The 14812-nt window shown below is 44.6% G+C and overlaps 1 protein-coding gene across 6 annotated transcripts in view; it reads left to right on the top strand.

Annotated features, from left to right (window-relative positions):
- The window catches only part of raraa (retinoic acid receptor, alpha a), a 657787-nt gene that overhangs the window by 591985 nt on the left and 50990 nt on the right, over positions 1–14812 (top strand). The gene's annotated exons all lie outside the window — the stretch shown is intronic.

Below are 14812 nucleotides of genomic sequence, written 5' to 3'. Positions count from 1 at the left end.
CGTATATTTTGGCATATAAGACGATCCTTGAAGCACCCAAGAAACATGCCAAAAACAGGGGTCATCTTATTGGCCAGATACAAAAACTGGTCCTTAAAATTCTGCTCAAAATACAATGCCCGACAGCTCAGGCAACACGACACCACCTCAGTCAGCACACATTTTTTTGCGGGGTGGGGGTGCTGTCTTATACACCCAATATATGATAAATCCATGAAATTGGGGTCCCGTCTTACTCGAAGGTCATCTTATACGCCAAAACATATGGTAATTTTTAAGTTGAATGTCTGAGCTGATGCTTGGAGAGATTTTCTTTATGTGATAGTGCTTCTCCTGACTGTAAGCTGGAAAAGGAGAATGGATTATTTCAAAGTTGGAGCTTTGCTGACTCCTGCCTTGCTCTGTATGTCAGAGAGCTGTGTTTGGTAGCAGCAGCCTATCAGGCACTGAAGCACTGCAAAGAGCAAATGCATAGCAGTAATTCTGTCCATTGGGTTTTCCGTAACACAACTGCAAGAGGAAAGCTGTGTAACATGAATCCATTCAGGCCATGCTGAGGCAGCCTCACAGCTAGTTCTTGAAACGACTCACATTATTACCCTGTGAACTGAAGTGGATCGTAAAATTCGAGATTATGCATATTGGATTTCTTGATCACTGGAAAACTAACAGTGCAAGTCATGAATTTGACTCTGACTTGCCCGTAGACTTTCCAGGGGTTATCTAATTGCACAAGAAATTCCTGAAAACAACAGAATCATCTACATTGAATAGGGCAAGCTATTGTAGACTACTAACCATTCATTCATGAGCTGATGTGTAGTCCATTCAAATATTTAATTCACCAGGATATAAAATAGAGAAAGATTGATAGTGATGAAAAAAACCATTTGAAAGTTTGATAAATATCTCCACTGATTAAAATCTGAATAAAAAGGATTTGACACATGAAAGTTTATTGTCAGCGGAATGAAGAGTGCATATTTGCTGATAAAGCAAAGCACGGCCATTATAATTTTTTATTCTGGTGAATCATGTAAGTTAGAACCATAGAACGCTACAACATAGAAAACAGACCATTCAGCCCTACTAGTCTGTGCTGATCATTGCTCAGCTAGTCCCAATAACCTGGTCCCATTCCTTAACCCTCCAGACCTTTCCCATCCACGTATCTACCCAATTTATTCTTATGATCGAGTCTGCACCCACAACATCAGATGGGAGCTGAGTGAAGAAGTTCCCCCTAATATTCCCCCTAAACCTTTCCCCTTTCACCTTAAAGCCTTGTCCTCTTGTATTTGTCTCTCCTAATCTCAGTGGAAAGAGACTACTCACATTTACTCTGTCTATACCCCTCATAATTTTGTAAACCTCTATCATATCTCCCCTTATTCTTCTTCACTCCGAAGAATAAAGTCCTAGCCTATTTAATTTTTCCCTGTAACTCAACTCCTGAAGGCCCATCAACATCCTAGTAGATCTTCTCTGCACTCTTTCAATCTTATTGACATCCTTCCTGTAGCTAGGTGACCAGAACTGCATACAATATTCCAAATTTGGCCTCACCAATGTCTTCTATAACTTCAACATAACATCTCAACTCCTATACTCAATACTTTAATTTAGAAAGGCCAATATGCCAAAAGCTTTCTTTACAATCCTGTCTACCTGTAACACCTCTTTCAGGGAACAATGTACATGTATCCCCAGGTCTCTTTGCTCCTCCGCACTCCTCAGTGCTTTTTCATTTACAGTTTATGTCCTTCTTGATTTGCTCTTCCATAATGCAATAACTCCCACTTGTCTGCATTAAATTCCATCATCCATTTACTGTCCCATTCTCCCAGTTGCTCTAGATCCCTCTGCAAGCTTTGAAAATCTTCTTTGCTGTCCACATCACCTTCTATCTTTGTGTCATCAGCAAACATGCTGATCCAGTTCACCACATTATCATCCAGATCATGGATACAGACAACAAACAACAATGGTCCCAACACAGATCCCTGAGGCACACCACTAGTCACAGGCCTCCAATCTGAGAAGCAATCACCCACTACCACTCTGTTTTCTCCCACACAGCCAATTTCAAATCCAGTTTACAACCCCTCTATGTATACCTAGTGTCTGAACCTTCTGAACTATCCTCCCATATGGGACCTTGTCAAAGGCCTTACTAAAGTCCATATAGACAACATCCACAGCCATTCTTTCATCTACCTTCTTGGTAACCTCGTATAACTCTACAAGATTTGTTAAACACGACCTACCAGGCACAAAGCCATGCAGACTATCCTTAATCAACCCATGACTGTCCAAACATCTATATACCCTATCTCTCAGAACCCCTTCCAATAATTTACCTCCTACTGGTACCTGGTTTACTTTTGGAGTCTTACTTAAACAGCGTGATAACATGAGCTACTCTCCAATCCTTTGACACCTCTCCCGTGGCGAAGGACATTTTGAATATATCCATCAGAGCCTCTGCAATCTCTGCACTAGTCCCCCTCAAAGTCCAAAGAAATATCATATCCGTTCCAGGGGATTTGTTTACCTTTATTCACTGTAAGGCAGCAAGCACCTCCTCATCCTTAATCTCCATATGTTCCATGATCCTTCTGTTTGTTTCCCTTCCTTCCTTACACACTATGCCAGTTTCTTGAGTAAATACTGATGCAAAAAAACTGTTTAACATCTCCCCCATTACTAGAGGCTCCACATATAGATGGCCACTCTGATTCTCTAGGGGACCAATTTTGTTCCTTGTTATCCTCTTACTCTTACTATTCTTGTAGAAACCATCCGGATTTACTTTCACATTATCTGCCAAAGTCCCCTCATGCCTTCTTTTTGCCTTCCTGATTTCCTTCTTTATTATTCTCTTACATTTTCTACACTCTGCAAGTACCTCATTTGCTCCTTGTTTCCTATACCAGTTATACACCTCTCTCTTCTTCTTAATAATATCATCAATATCCCTTGAAGACCAGGGTTCCCTGTGCCTGTTAACTTTGCCTTTAATCTTGGTAGGAACATGCAAACTCTGCACTCTCAAAATCTCACCTTTGAATGCCTTCCACTTGCCGAATTCATCCTTGCCAGAAAATGACTTATTCCAATCAACTCTTCCGAGACCCTTTCTCCACTTTTAGAACCTCAACTCGAGGACCAGACCTATTTTTATCCATAGGTAATTTGAAATTAATGACATTATGGACACTGAACCCAAAATGCTCACCTAAATACTTCTGCCACCTGACCTGTCTGGCTTCCTCTCTCATTTGTACTTCTATATATTGATTTAGAAAACTTTCCTGTACACATTTGACAAACTCCAAGCCATCCAGCCCTTTTACAGTATATGAGTCCCAGTCAATATGTGGAAAGTTAAAATCTCCTACTATCACAATTTTCTGTTTCTTACATCGATTTGCTATCTCTCTACATATTTGCGCCTCCAATACTCTTGAACTATTGGGCGGTCTATAATACAACCTTATCAGTGTGGTCACACCTTTCCCGTTCCTCAGCTCCACCCATATGGCTCTGTAGACGAGCCCTCTGGGCTGTCCTGTCTAAGCACAGCTGTGATATTTTCCCTGACCAGCAATGCCACTCCTCCCCCTTTCATCCCTCCCCCTCTATCACATCTGAACCATCAGAACCCTGGAACATTGAGCTGCCAGTTCTGCCCCTCCTGCAGCCAAGTTTCAATAATGGCCACAATGTCATGTCATGAGACTAAATGAATACTTTGCTTCAATGTTCACTAGCGTGAGAGACCTTGATCAATGTAAATCAATATAGGACAGACGAGAGCATGTTGAGGTCAAGAAAGAGGAAGTGCTGAATCTCAAAAAACATTCAGATTGATAATTCCAAGGTGAAGGAAATATACCCCAGGTTACTAGAGGAAGCAAGGGAAGAGACTGCTGGGGCGTTTGCAATGATATTTGCATCCTCCCTGGAAAATGGAGATACTAGAGAATTGGAGAATGGCAAATGTAGTCCCCTTGTTTCAAAATGATGTTAGGGAGGGAAGGTTTAGATTGAGGAGTAGGTTTATAAAGGTCAGTACTGTGGGCTGAAGGGCCTGTACTTTGTTGTAATCTACATGTGCTTGGAAATTGTTGTCCTGTCTCCCACCTTCTCTTCACAGTCAATTTCTCAAGACTGTTCCACCATCTTGTTACTTCAGGGTAATTTTAAAATTCCTTGTGGTATTGAGAAAAAGAGAAAGGGAGTCACCCCTATGTCCAATTCAAATTTCATCCCCCAATCTCCAATATATAGTTTCAGATTTTTTTTATGCCTTGCAATTTGCAGAATTTTACTGTGTACAGATTTTCACACCTGTGAAAGGTGCTATTTACCTGCTGTTTGTGTGGTCTGTGTGAAATCTCACTTGGAGCCATGTGAGATTAAGAGTTCCATCTTTCAAATTTTAGAGAAAGCCGACTATTTGACAAGTTGCCTCCTTTTTGCGAATCAGTTAATCATTTGTGAGGTAAATGCTCACTCATCCTGTGTTGTATCCACTGAACATAGAATGGAGTGACTTGTGCATGGTGAACGACATTAGCATTACACGTTTAGCACAACCAACAAAGGCCAGGTTTCTCCCCCACAATATGTAGATAACTGGAGAAATAAAAATATATCACGCCTGCACATTGGAGAATGGTTTCCTATGCAGCAAATTGTAGGGAGCTTTATTTCCGTACCATACAGGTATTCCAAAACTAACACCCATAGACAGGATTGACACAAAATTCTCACATAAGACAGGGTTTTATGAACAAAATCACCGTGCCTTTCTTGTAATTCTGCTTTTAGTACCATTTCCCATTAGTTTAAATTGTTCATGATTAGTGCTGCTGTATTTGAGTTTCATCTAGGACTACATTTTTAGATGTTTCCTGAGAGTGCCAAAGCAAATAACTGCTGCAAACATAAGGATTTTCAGGACAAAATGCAGACAGGCATTTGGGTGCGGTGGGCATGACTGAACAGGATTATGTTTGGTGCTGGTTGCAGTGGGATGTTGGAGAAATAGAATGCTTGAGGGAATTGAGTTGATCTAAGCTGTTACCATCTTCAATTTGATGAGTGCATTTAACTCTATTCTGCAGCTACATTTCACAAATACTCTCGCTTGAAGTTTATTAGGGAGATAGTAAGCTTGAGATTTGACTTGCAAGTCTTATATCCTCAGGTTGTTATTGTAAATTCCATACCTCACCATGTGGTTGCTCTCCAAGAAGTGGTGGTGATCTATTTCTTCATTTTCTTCATCTTAAATCACACATGAAATATGTAGTTCTCTTTTGAGAAAAAAGAAAATCCTGTTTCACACTCATTTTTGGATTATACCCTTACTTAATTGAGTAATTTGTATCGAATACGGGCAGGAGCAAGGGGGAGACGGCGGCCTCGGTCGAGTGAGGCAGGCGGAGGCCCCGGTCCGGGCAGGGAGTGGGAGGCGGCGGCCCCAGTCCAGGCACAGGGAGAGCAGCAGCGGCCCCGGCCCCAGTCCGGGCGAAGGGTAGACGGCGGCGGCTCCGATACGGGCAGGAGCAAGGGGGAGACGGCGGCCCCGGCCTCGGTCGTGTGAGGCAGGCGGAGGCCCCGGTCCGGGCAGGGAGTGGGAGGCGGCGGCCCCAGTCCAGGCACAGGGAGAGCAGCAGCGGCCCCGGTCCGGGCGAAGGGTAGACGGCGGCGGCCCCGATCCGGGCAGGAGCAAGGGGGAGACGGCGGCCCCGGCCTCGGTCGAGTGGGGCAGGCGAAGGCCCCGATCCGGGCAGAGAGTGGGAGGCAGGGTGAACTGCGGCGGCCTCAGCCCCGGTCCGGGCAGTATGGACCGACCTAGGAGGGGAGGCAGGCCCCTCCAGCCCGGGTAAGAAACCTGCATAGGAGAAGGCCACTCCGATATAAAACCTACGACCCAAGGACCTCAGTGCCACGTCCCAGCTTGCTTGGCCACGGCACACGAACCATGGGTGTAAAGGGTGGGGCCAGTACTGCGCGCACTGCACTCCACCTAAAAGCTCCTTTGCGCAGGCCCGAGGACAGGTCCACGTCCTCCCCCTCCACGTCCTCCCCCTCCACGTCCTCCCCCTCAAAAGATGCTCACAAACTCAAGCTAGCATGCTGGAACATCAGAACCATGCTAGACAAGGCTGACAGCCACCGACCTGAACGTCGGTCTGCCCTCATTGCACATGAACTCCTCAGACTTGACATCGACATAGCCGCTCTCAGTGAAGTCCGCCTGGCAGATGTAGGCAGCCTCCAAGAACGCGGCGCGGGCTACACACTCTACTGGTCTGGCAAGCCTTCGGATGAACGACGCCTATCTGGTGTAGGCTTCATGGTCAAGAGCTTCATTGCCTCCAAACTCGAAAACCTTCCGACAGGCCTCTCGGACCGAATCATGTCCATGCGACTCCCACTTCAAAACAAGCGTCACATCACCCTCATCAGTGTCTATGCTCCAACCCTCCAGGCGGAACCAGCAGAAAAGAACAAGTTCTACACCGACCTGCGCAACCTCATCCAACGTACCCCTACAGCCGACAAGGTTGTCATCCTGGGCGACTTCAACGCTCGTGTCGGCAAAGACTCAGAAACCTGGCCAGGAATCCTGGGCAAGCATGGCGTCGGCAAGTGCAACGACAATGGGCGCCTCCTGTTGGAGCTCTGCGCAGAACAGCGACTTGTCATTACAAACACCCTTTTTCAGCAGAGGGACAGCCTTAAGACCACCTGGATGCATCCCCGATCCAAACACTGGCACCTCCTGGACTACATCCTGGTGCGAGAAAGTGACAAACAAGATGTGCTCCACACCAGGGTCATGCCTAGCGCGGAATGCCACACTGACCACCGGCTGGTTCGCTGCAAGCTCAACCTTCACTTCAAGCCAAAGCCCAGGAACAATAAAGCCCCCAGAAAGAGGTTCAATGTTGGAAACCTGCAGTCAGACGAAGCGAGAGGAAACTTCCAGGCAAACCTCAAAGCAAAGCTCGACGTTGCAACCCGCCTCACGGACCCGTCCCCTGAAACCCTCTGGGATCAGTTGAAGACTACCATACTGCAATCCACTGAAGCTTCTCCTCCAGGAAAAACAAGGACTGGTTTGACAAAAACAGCCAGGAAATCCAGGAGCTGCTGGCAAAGAAGCGAGCTGCCCACCAGGCTCACCTTACAAAGCCGTCCTGTCCAGAGAAGAAACAAGCCTTCCGTCGCGCATGCAGCCATCTTCAGCGCAAACTCCGGGAGATCCAAAATGAGTGGTGGACTAGCCTCGCCAAACGAACCCAGCTCAGCGCGGACATTGGCGACTTCAGGGGTTTCTACGAGGCTCTAAAGGCTGTGTACGGCCCCTCACCCCAAGTCCAAAGCCCGCTGCGCAGCTCAGACGGCAAAGTCCTCCTCAGCGACAAGATCTCCATCCTCAACCGATGGTCAGAACACTTCCAATCTCTTTTCAGTGCCAACCGCTCAGTCCAAGATTCCGCCCTGCTCCAGCTCCCTCAACAGCCCCTAAGGCTAGAGCTGGATGAGGTTCCCACCCTGGATGAGACATATAAGGCAATCGAACAACTGAAAAGTGGCAAAGCAGCAGGTATGGATGGAATCCCCCCAGAAGTCTGGAAGGCTGGCGGCAAAACTCTGCATGCCAAACTGCATGAGTTTTTCAAGCTTTGTTGGGACCAAGGTAAACTGCCTCAGGATCTTCGTGATGCCACCATCATCACCCTGTACAAAAACAAAGGCGAGAAATCAGACTGCTCAAACTACAGGGGAATCTCGTTGCTCTCCATTGCAGGCAAAATCTTCGCTAGGATTCTACTAAATAGAATAATACCTAGTGTCGCCGAGAATATTCTCCCAGAATCACAGTGCGGCTTTCGCGCAAACAGAGGAACTACTGACATGGTCTTTGCCCTCAGACAGCTCCAAGAAAAGTGCAGAGAACAAAACAAAGGACTCTACATCACCTTTGTTGACCTCACCAAAGCCTTCGACACCGTGAGCAGGAAAGGGCTTTGGCAAATACTAGAGCGCATCGGATGTCCCCCAAAGTTCCTCAACATGATTATCCAACTGCACGAAAACCAACAAGATCGGGTCAGATACAGAAATGAGCTCTCTGAACCCTTCTCCATTAACAATGGCGTGAAGCAAGGCTGTGTTCTCGCACCAACCCTCTTTTCAATCTTCTTCAGCATGATGCTGAACCAAGCCATGAAAGACCCCAACAATGAAGACGCTGTTTACATCCGGTACCGCACGGATGGCAGTCTCTTCAATCTGAGGCGCCTGCAAGCTCACACCAAGACACAAGAGAAACTTGTCCGTGAACTACTCTTTGCAGATCATGCCGCTTTAGTTGCCCATTCAGAGCCAGCTCTTCAGCGCTTGACGTCCTGCTTTGCGGAAACTGCCAAAATGTTTGGCCTGGAAGACAGCCTGAAGAAAACTGAGGTCCTCCATCAGCCAGCTCCCCACCATGACTACCAGCCCCCCCACATCTCCATCGGGCACACAAAACTCAAAACGGTCAACCAGTTTACCTATCTCGGCTGCACCATTTCATCAGATGCAAGGATCGACAATGAGATAGACAACAGACTCGCCAAGGCAAATAGCGCCTTTGGAAGACTACACAAAAGAGTCTGGAAAAACAACCAACTGAAAAACCTCACAAAGATAAGCGTATACAGAGCCGTTGTCATACCCACACTCCTGTTCGGCTCCGAATCATGGGTCCTCTACCGGCACCACCTACGGCTCCTAGAACGCTTCCACCAGCGTTGTCTCCGCTCCATCCTCAACATCCATTGGAGCGCTTACACCCCTAACGTCGAAGTACTCGAGATGGCAGAGGTCGACAGCATCGAGTCCACGCTGCTGAAGATCCAGCTGCGCTGGATGGGTCACGTCTCCAGAATGGAGGACCATCGCCTTCCCAAGATCGTGTTGTATGGCGAGCTCTCCACTGGCCACCGTGACAGAGGTGCACCAAAGAAAAGGTACAAGGACTGCCTAAAGAAATCTCTTGGTGCCTGCCACATTGACCACCGCCAGTGGGCTGATAACGCCTCAAACCGTGCATCTTGGCGCCTCACAGTTTGGCGGTCAGCAACCTCCTTTGAAGAAGACCGCAGAGCCCACCTCACTGACAAAAGGCAAAGGAGGAAAAACCCAACACCCAACCCCAACCAACCAATTTTCCCTTGCAACCGCTGCAATCGTGTCTGCCTGTCCCGCATCGGACTTGTCAGCCACAAACGAGCCTGCAGCTGACGTGGACTTTTTACCCCCTCCATAAATCTTCGTCCGCAAAGCCAAGCCAAAGAAGAATTTGTATCCTATCATTTGAAACATGTATCAATGACCATTAACCCAGATGGGACAAGAAAAACATCTGAAACCTTTAGCCTTGGGCACTTTATTTGTCTATTCCCAGTCATTCAAACCAGGCCTAGTTCTATACTCAAAAAGGAAATTATGCCACTGAAATTCTTCCGCACCACACAATTCCTCAGTGTGCTACTCAATCAGCACGGATCGCACAAAACCACAGACCTATCTGCATGGATCATGAATGGCCTGGGTCACTCAGATATGTCATTCAAACCTTTACAGGATAGGTTAGATAATATTCTGTGCAGCTCAAAAGGAACAATGCTAACCTAGTCCTCGGCTCTGGGAGTAACCATTAGATCCACCCTCGCTCACCTTGACGTGGAGGTAATTTGGTTCCCCGGCTCTGGATGCTTCCCAGTCCTCTCCTGAATACCTAGCCTCTCCATCTTCCTTCCCCACCATTAGTCCTTGAAACAACAGAGGAGGGAGTAACTACAAGGAGCCACAATGGTGCTAAATAGAGACTGAATGTTATAATGTACAGCAATGGAAAGGTATGGATATGACACTAAGGAGATGAATAGACTCTGAATGATTTTCTTTTGTCAATAATTTATTGTGAATTAAGTTTTATTTATGGAAAAAAAATGAGTAATCCTAATTCCCTTCATGCTGAAGTCCCAAACTCCAAGCATCCCCACAATTCTTGTCTTACCCTCCATTCATGACCTTTATATTGCATGTGGAATAAGCAGAGGAAATGTCTTTTTGATGAAATGGCTAATTTTGTTGCACACAGTGGCTTTTATTATAGGCGCAATGCAATATTTCTGGGTTTGTCCAGATGCAGGATTGGTGGGGATCTCCTCTCATCCAACCCAGTCCCAAGCACGCCAGCAACTTAATGTGCTTTTTTGAGGTGCTGAACAATTTCTAGGTATTTAGTTTCGAAACAAAAAAATAGCCATGAAAATGACTGCACGATAGCACACGAACCATTAAAAAGGCAAGCAGGTTAAAACAGCAAGTTACCCTAAAATATTGTAATTAACCAATATACCACTGAGCACTTGAGTTAACATTCATTACAAACAGAATGATGGGACCCTCTCCAATCTTAATATCAATGTGTGGCGACCCACTTACCAGCAAGCGAACCGGCTCCTGAAATGCCGGAAGTTCTGTGGAAAATTGACCTGCATCCAACACAAGTTTTTATCCGGGCCAATAGCATCACTGATGATGTCACTTCCAGTCCATGTAACAGAAGCAGTAACGTATACAAGCCCATCATGCAAGCCTGGAGGCGTCAGTCTTGCACTAGACTCCACAGAGTATACATCAACCTCTCCGCACATACATCAACTCGACAATGTGTACAGTGATTCCACAACGTGTACGTTGACCTCTATAGTAGCTCAGTATAGAATACTTTGTTACAAATGTTCATTTAATAGAACTCATCTTATTGGATGTTAATTGAACCTGTGCTGCAACAAGAGATTTAAGAAAAGTTAACTCTTGACTTTTGTCTGATGCATCACAGAGACATACATTCCAATATTTTATCTGTCTGCAGAGTAACCTGGTTAAAGGACCAAGGTCGATAGAACAGAATTGCTCCGATCAAATTGTGATTTTTTTTTTTATTGTCGATGCAAACAAAGGATACACATAAAGTGAAGAAGCTCACAAGAAAATTATCATAGAAGGAAGAAATAGCTGAAGTAAGTGATCTGAGGTCAGGTTATACCAGTGTAATTGTTGGCTTTGACATTCCTGAGTTAAAGAGAACCCAGGTTCAAATCCAGCGCTGTCTGTAAGAAGTTTGTATGTTCTCCCCGAGTGTGCATAGGTTTCCTCTGGGTGCTCCAGTTTCCTCCTACCCTCCAAAACGTACAGGGTTGTAGTTTAATTTGGATGTAATTGGGCAGCACGGGTTTAAATGACCGGAATAGGCTTCTACTGTGCTATGAATAAAATGTAATTTTTTTAAAAAAATCAACAATTATTCTTGACCCTCAGGGTTGTATGTTCTCTAACAATAAATCTGAAATCTCAAAAGCTGGAATATTGTTAGAATACTAGTAAGTAAGAGGTTTAACCAATGCCTGAAATACGTGAAACTTCATACATGAAGAGGTATTTTTGGGCCACGGCCCATGTTTGATTTGGAAGAGTCGAAATGATTATGGAGAAAATAGTGCAATTATGTTTCAGCTGCATCTTCTGCTTATATGGGTGGAAAGTGTAGTATAGATTTCCCAGTGTGCAGCAATTTCTTAAGTACCGTATATTTTGGCATATAAGACGATCCTTGAAGCACCCAAGAAACATGCCAAAAACAGGGGTCATCTTATTGGCCAGATACAAAAACTGGTCCTTAAAATTCTGCTCAAAATACAATGCCCGACAGCTCAGGCAACACGACACCACCTCAGTCAGCACACATTTTTTTGCGGGGTGGGGGTGCTGTCTTATACACCCAATATATGATAAATCCATGAAATTGGGGTCCCGTCTTACTCGAAGGTCATCTTATACGCCAAAACATATGGTAATTTTTAAGTTGAATGTCTGAGCTGATGCTTGGAGAGATTTTCTTTATGTGATAGTGCTTCTCCTGACTGTAAGCTGGAAAAGGAGAATGGATTATTTCAAAGTTGGAGCTTTGCTGACTCCTGCCTTGCTCTGTATGTCAGAGAGCTGTGTTTGGTAGCAGCAGCCTATCAGGCACTGAAGCACTGCAAAGAGCAAATGCATAGCAGTAATTCTGTCCATTGGGTTTTCCGTAACACAACTGCAAGAGGAAAGCTGTGTAACATGAATCCATTCAGGCCATGCTGAGGCAGCCTCACAGCTAGTTCTTGAAACGACTCACATTATTACCCTGTGAACTGAAGTGGATCGTAAAATTCGAGATTATGCATATTGGATTTCTTGATCACTGGAAAACTAACAGTGCAAGTCATGAATTTGACTCTGACTTGCCCGTAGACTTTCCAGGGGTTATCTAATTGCACAAGAAATTCCTGAAAACAACAGAATCATCTACATTGAATAGGGCAAGCTATTGTAGACTACTAACCATTCATTCATGAGCTGATGTGTAGTCCATTCAAATATTTAATTCACCAGGATATAAAATAGAGAAAGATTGATAGTGATGAAAAAAACCATTTGAAAGTTTGATAAATATCTCCACTGATTAAAATCTGAATAAAAAGGATTTGACACATGAAAGTTTATTGTCAGCGGAATGAAGAGTGCATATTTGCTGATAAAGCAAAGCACGGCCATTATAATTTTTTATTCTGGTGAATCATGTAAGTTAGAACCATAGAACGCTACAACATAGAAAACAGACCATTCAGCCCTACTAGTCTGTGCTGATCATTGCTCAGCTAGTCCCAATAACCTGGTCCCATTCCTTAACCCTCCAGACCTTTCCCATCCACGTATCTACCCAATTTATTCTTATGATCGAGTCTGCACCCACAACATCAGATGGGAGCTGAGTGAAGAAGTTCCCCCTAATATTCCCCCTAAACCTTTCCCCTTTCACCTTAAAGCCTTGTCCTCTTGTATTTGTCTCTCCTAATCTCAGTGGAAAGAGACTACTCACATTTACTCTGTCTATACCCCTCATAATTTTGTAAACCTCTATCATATCTCCCCTTATTCTTCTTCACTCCGAAGAATAAAGTCCTAGCCTATTTAATTTTTCCCTGTAACTCAACTCCTGAAGGCCCATCAACATCCTAGTAGATCTTCTCTGCACTCTTTCAATCTTATTGACATCCTTCCTGTAGCTAGGTGACCAGAACTGCATACAATATTCCAAATTTGGCCTCACCAATGTCTTCTATAACTTCAACATAACATCTCAACTCCTATACTCAATACTTTAATTTAGAAAGGCCAATATGCCAAAAGCTTTCTTTACAATCCTGTCTACCTGTAACACCTCTTTCAGGGAACAATGTACATGTATCCCCAGGTCTCTTTGCTCCTCCGCACTCCTCAGTGCTTTTTCATTTACAGTTTATGTCCTTCTTGATTTGCTCTTCCATAATGCAATAACTCCCACTTGTCTGCATTAAATTCCATCATCCATTTACTGTCCCATTCTCCCAGTTGCTCTAGATCCCTCTGCAAGCTTTGAAAATCTTCTTTGCTGTCCACATCACCTTCTATCTTTGTGTCATCAGCAAACATGCTGATCCAGTTCACCACATTATCATCCAGATCATGGATACAGACAACAAACAACAATGGTCCCAACACAGATCCCTGAGGCACACCACTAGTCACAGGCCTCCAATCTGAGAAGCAATCACCCACTACCACTCTGTTTTCTCCCACACAGCCAATTTCAAATCCAGTTTACAACCCCTCTATGTATACCTAGTGTCTGAACCTTCTGAACTATCCTCCCATATGGGACCTTGTCAAAGGCCTTACTAAAGTCCATATAGACAACATCCACAGCCATTCTTTCATCTACCTTCTTGGTAACCTCGTATAACTCTACAAGATTTGTTAAACACGACCTACCAGGCACAAAGCCATGCAGACTATCCTTAATCAACCCATGACTGTCCAAACATCTATATACCCTATCTCTCAGAACCCCTTCCAATAATTTACCTCCTACTGGTACCTGGTTTACTTTTGGAGTCTTACTTAAACAGCGTGATAACATGAGCTACTCTCCAATCCTTTGACACCTCTCCCGTGGCGAAGGACATTTTGAATATATCCATCAGAGCCTCTGCAATCTCTGCACTAGTCCCCCTCAAAGTCCAAAGAAATATCATATCCGTTCCAGGGGATTTGTTTACCTTTATTCACTGTAAGGCAGCAAGCACCTCCTCATCCTTAATCTCCATATGTTCCATGATCCTTCTGTTTGTTTCCCTTCCTTCCTTACACACTATGCCAGTTTCTTGAGTAAATACTGATGCAAAAAAACTGTTTAACATCTCCCCCATTACTAGAGGCTCCACATATAGATGGCCACTCTGATTCTCTAGGGGACCAATTTTGTTCCTTGTTATCCTCTTACTCTTACTATTCTTGTAGAAACCATCCGGATTTACTTTCACATTATCTGCCAAAGTCCCCTCATGCCTTCTTTTTGCCTTCCTGATTTCCTTCTTTATTATTCTCTTACATTTTCTACACTCTGCAAGTACCTCATTTGCTCCTTGTTTCCTATACCAGTTATACACCTCTCTCTTCTTCTTAATAATATCATCAATATCCCTTGAAGACCAGGGTTCCCTGTGCCTGTTAACTTTGCCTTTAATCTTGGTAGGAACATGCAAACTCTGCACTCTCAAAATCTCACCTTTGAATGCCTTCCACTTGCCGAATTCATCCTTGCCAGAAAATGACTTATTCCAATCAACTCTTCCGAGACCCTTTCTCCACT

The sequence above is a fragment of the Narcine bancroftii genome, chromosome 12 (assembly GCF_036971445.1).
Source record: "Narcine bancroftii isolate sNarBan1 chromosome 12, sNarBan1.hap1, whole genome shotgun sequence".
Lineage (NCBI taxonomy): Eukaryota > Metazoa > Chordata > Chondrichthyes > Torpediniformes > Narcinidae > Narcine > Narcine bancroftii.
Note: the sequence above shows the minus strand (reverse complement) of the source record. Positions and strands in the feature narration are given on the sequence as shown.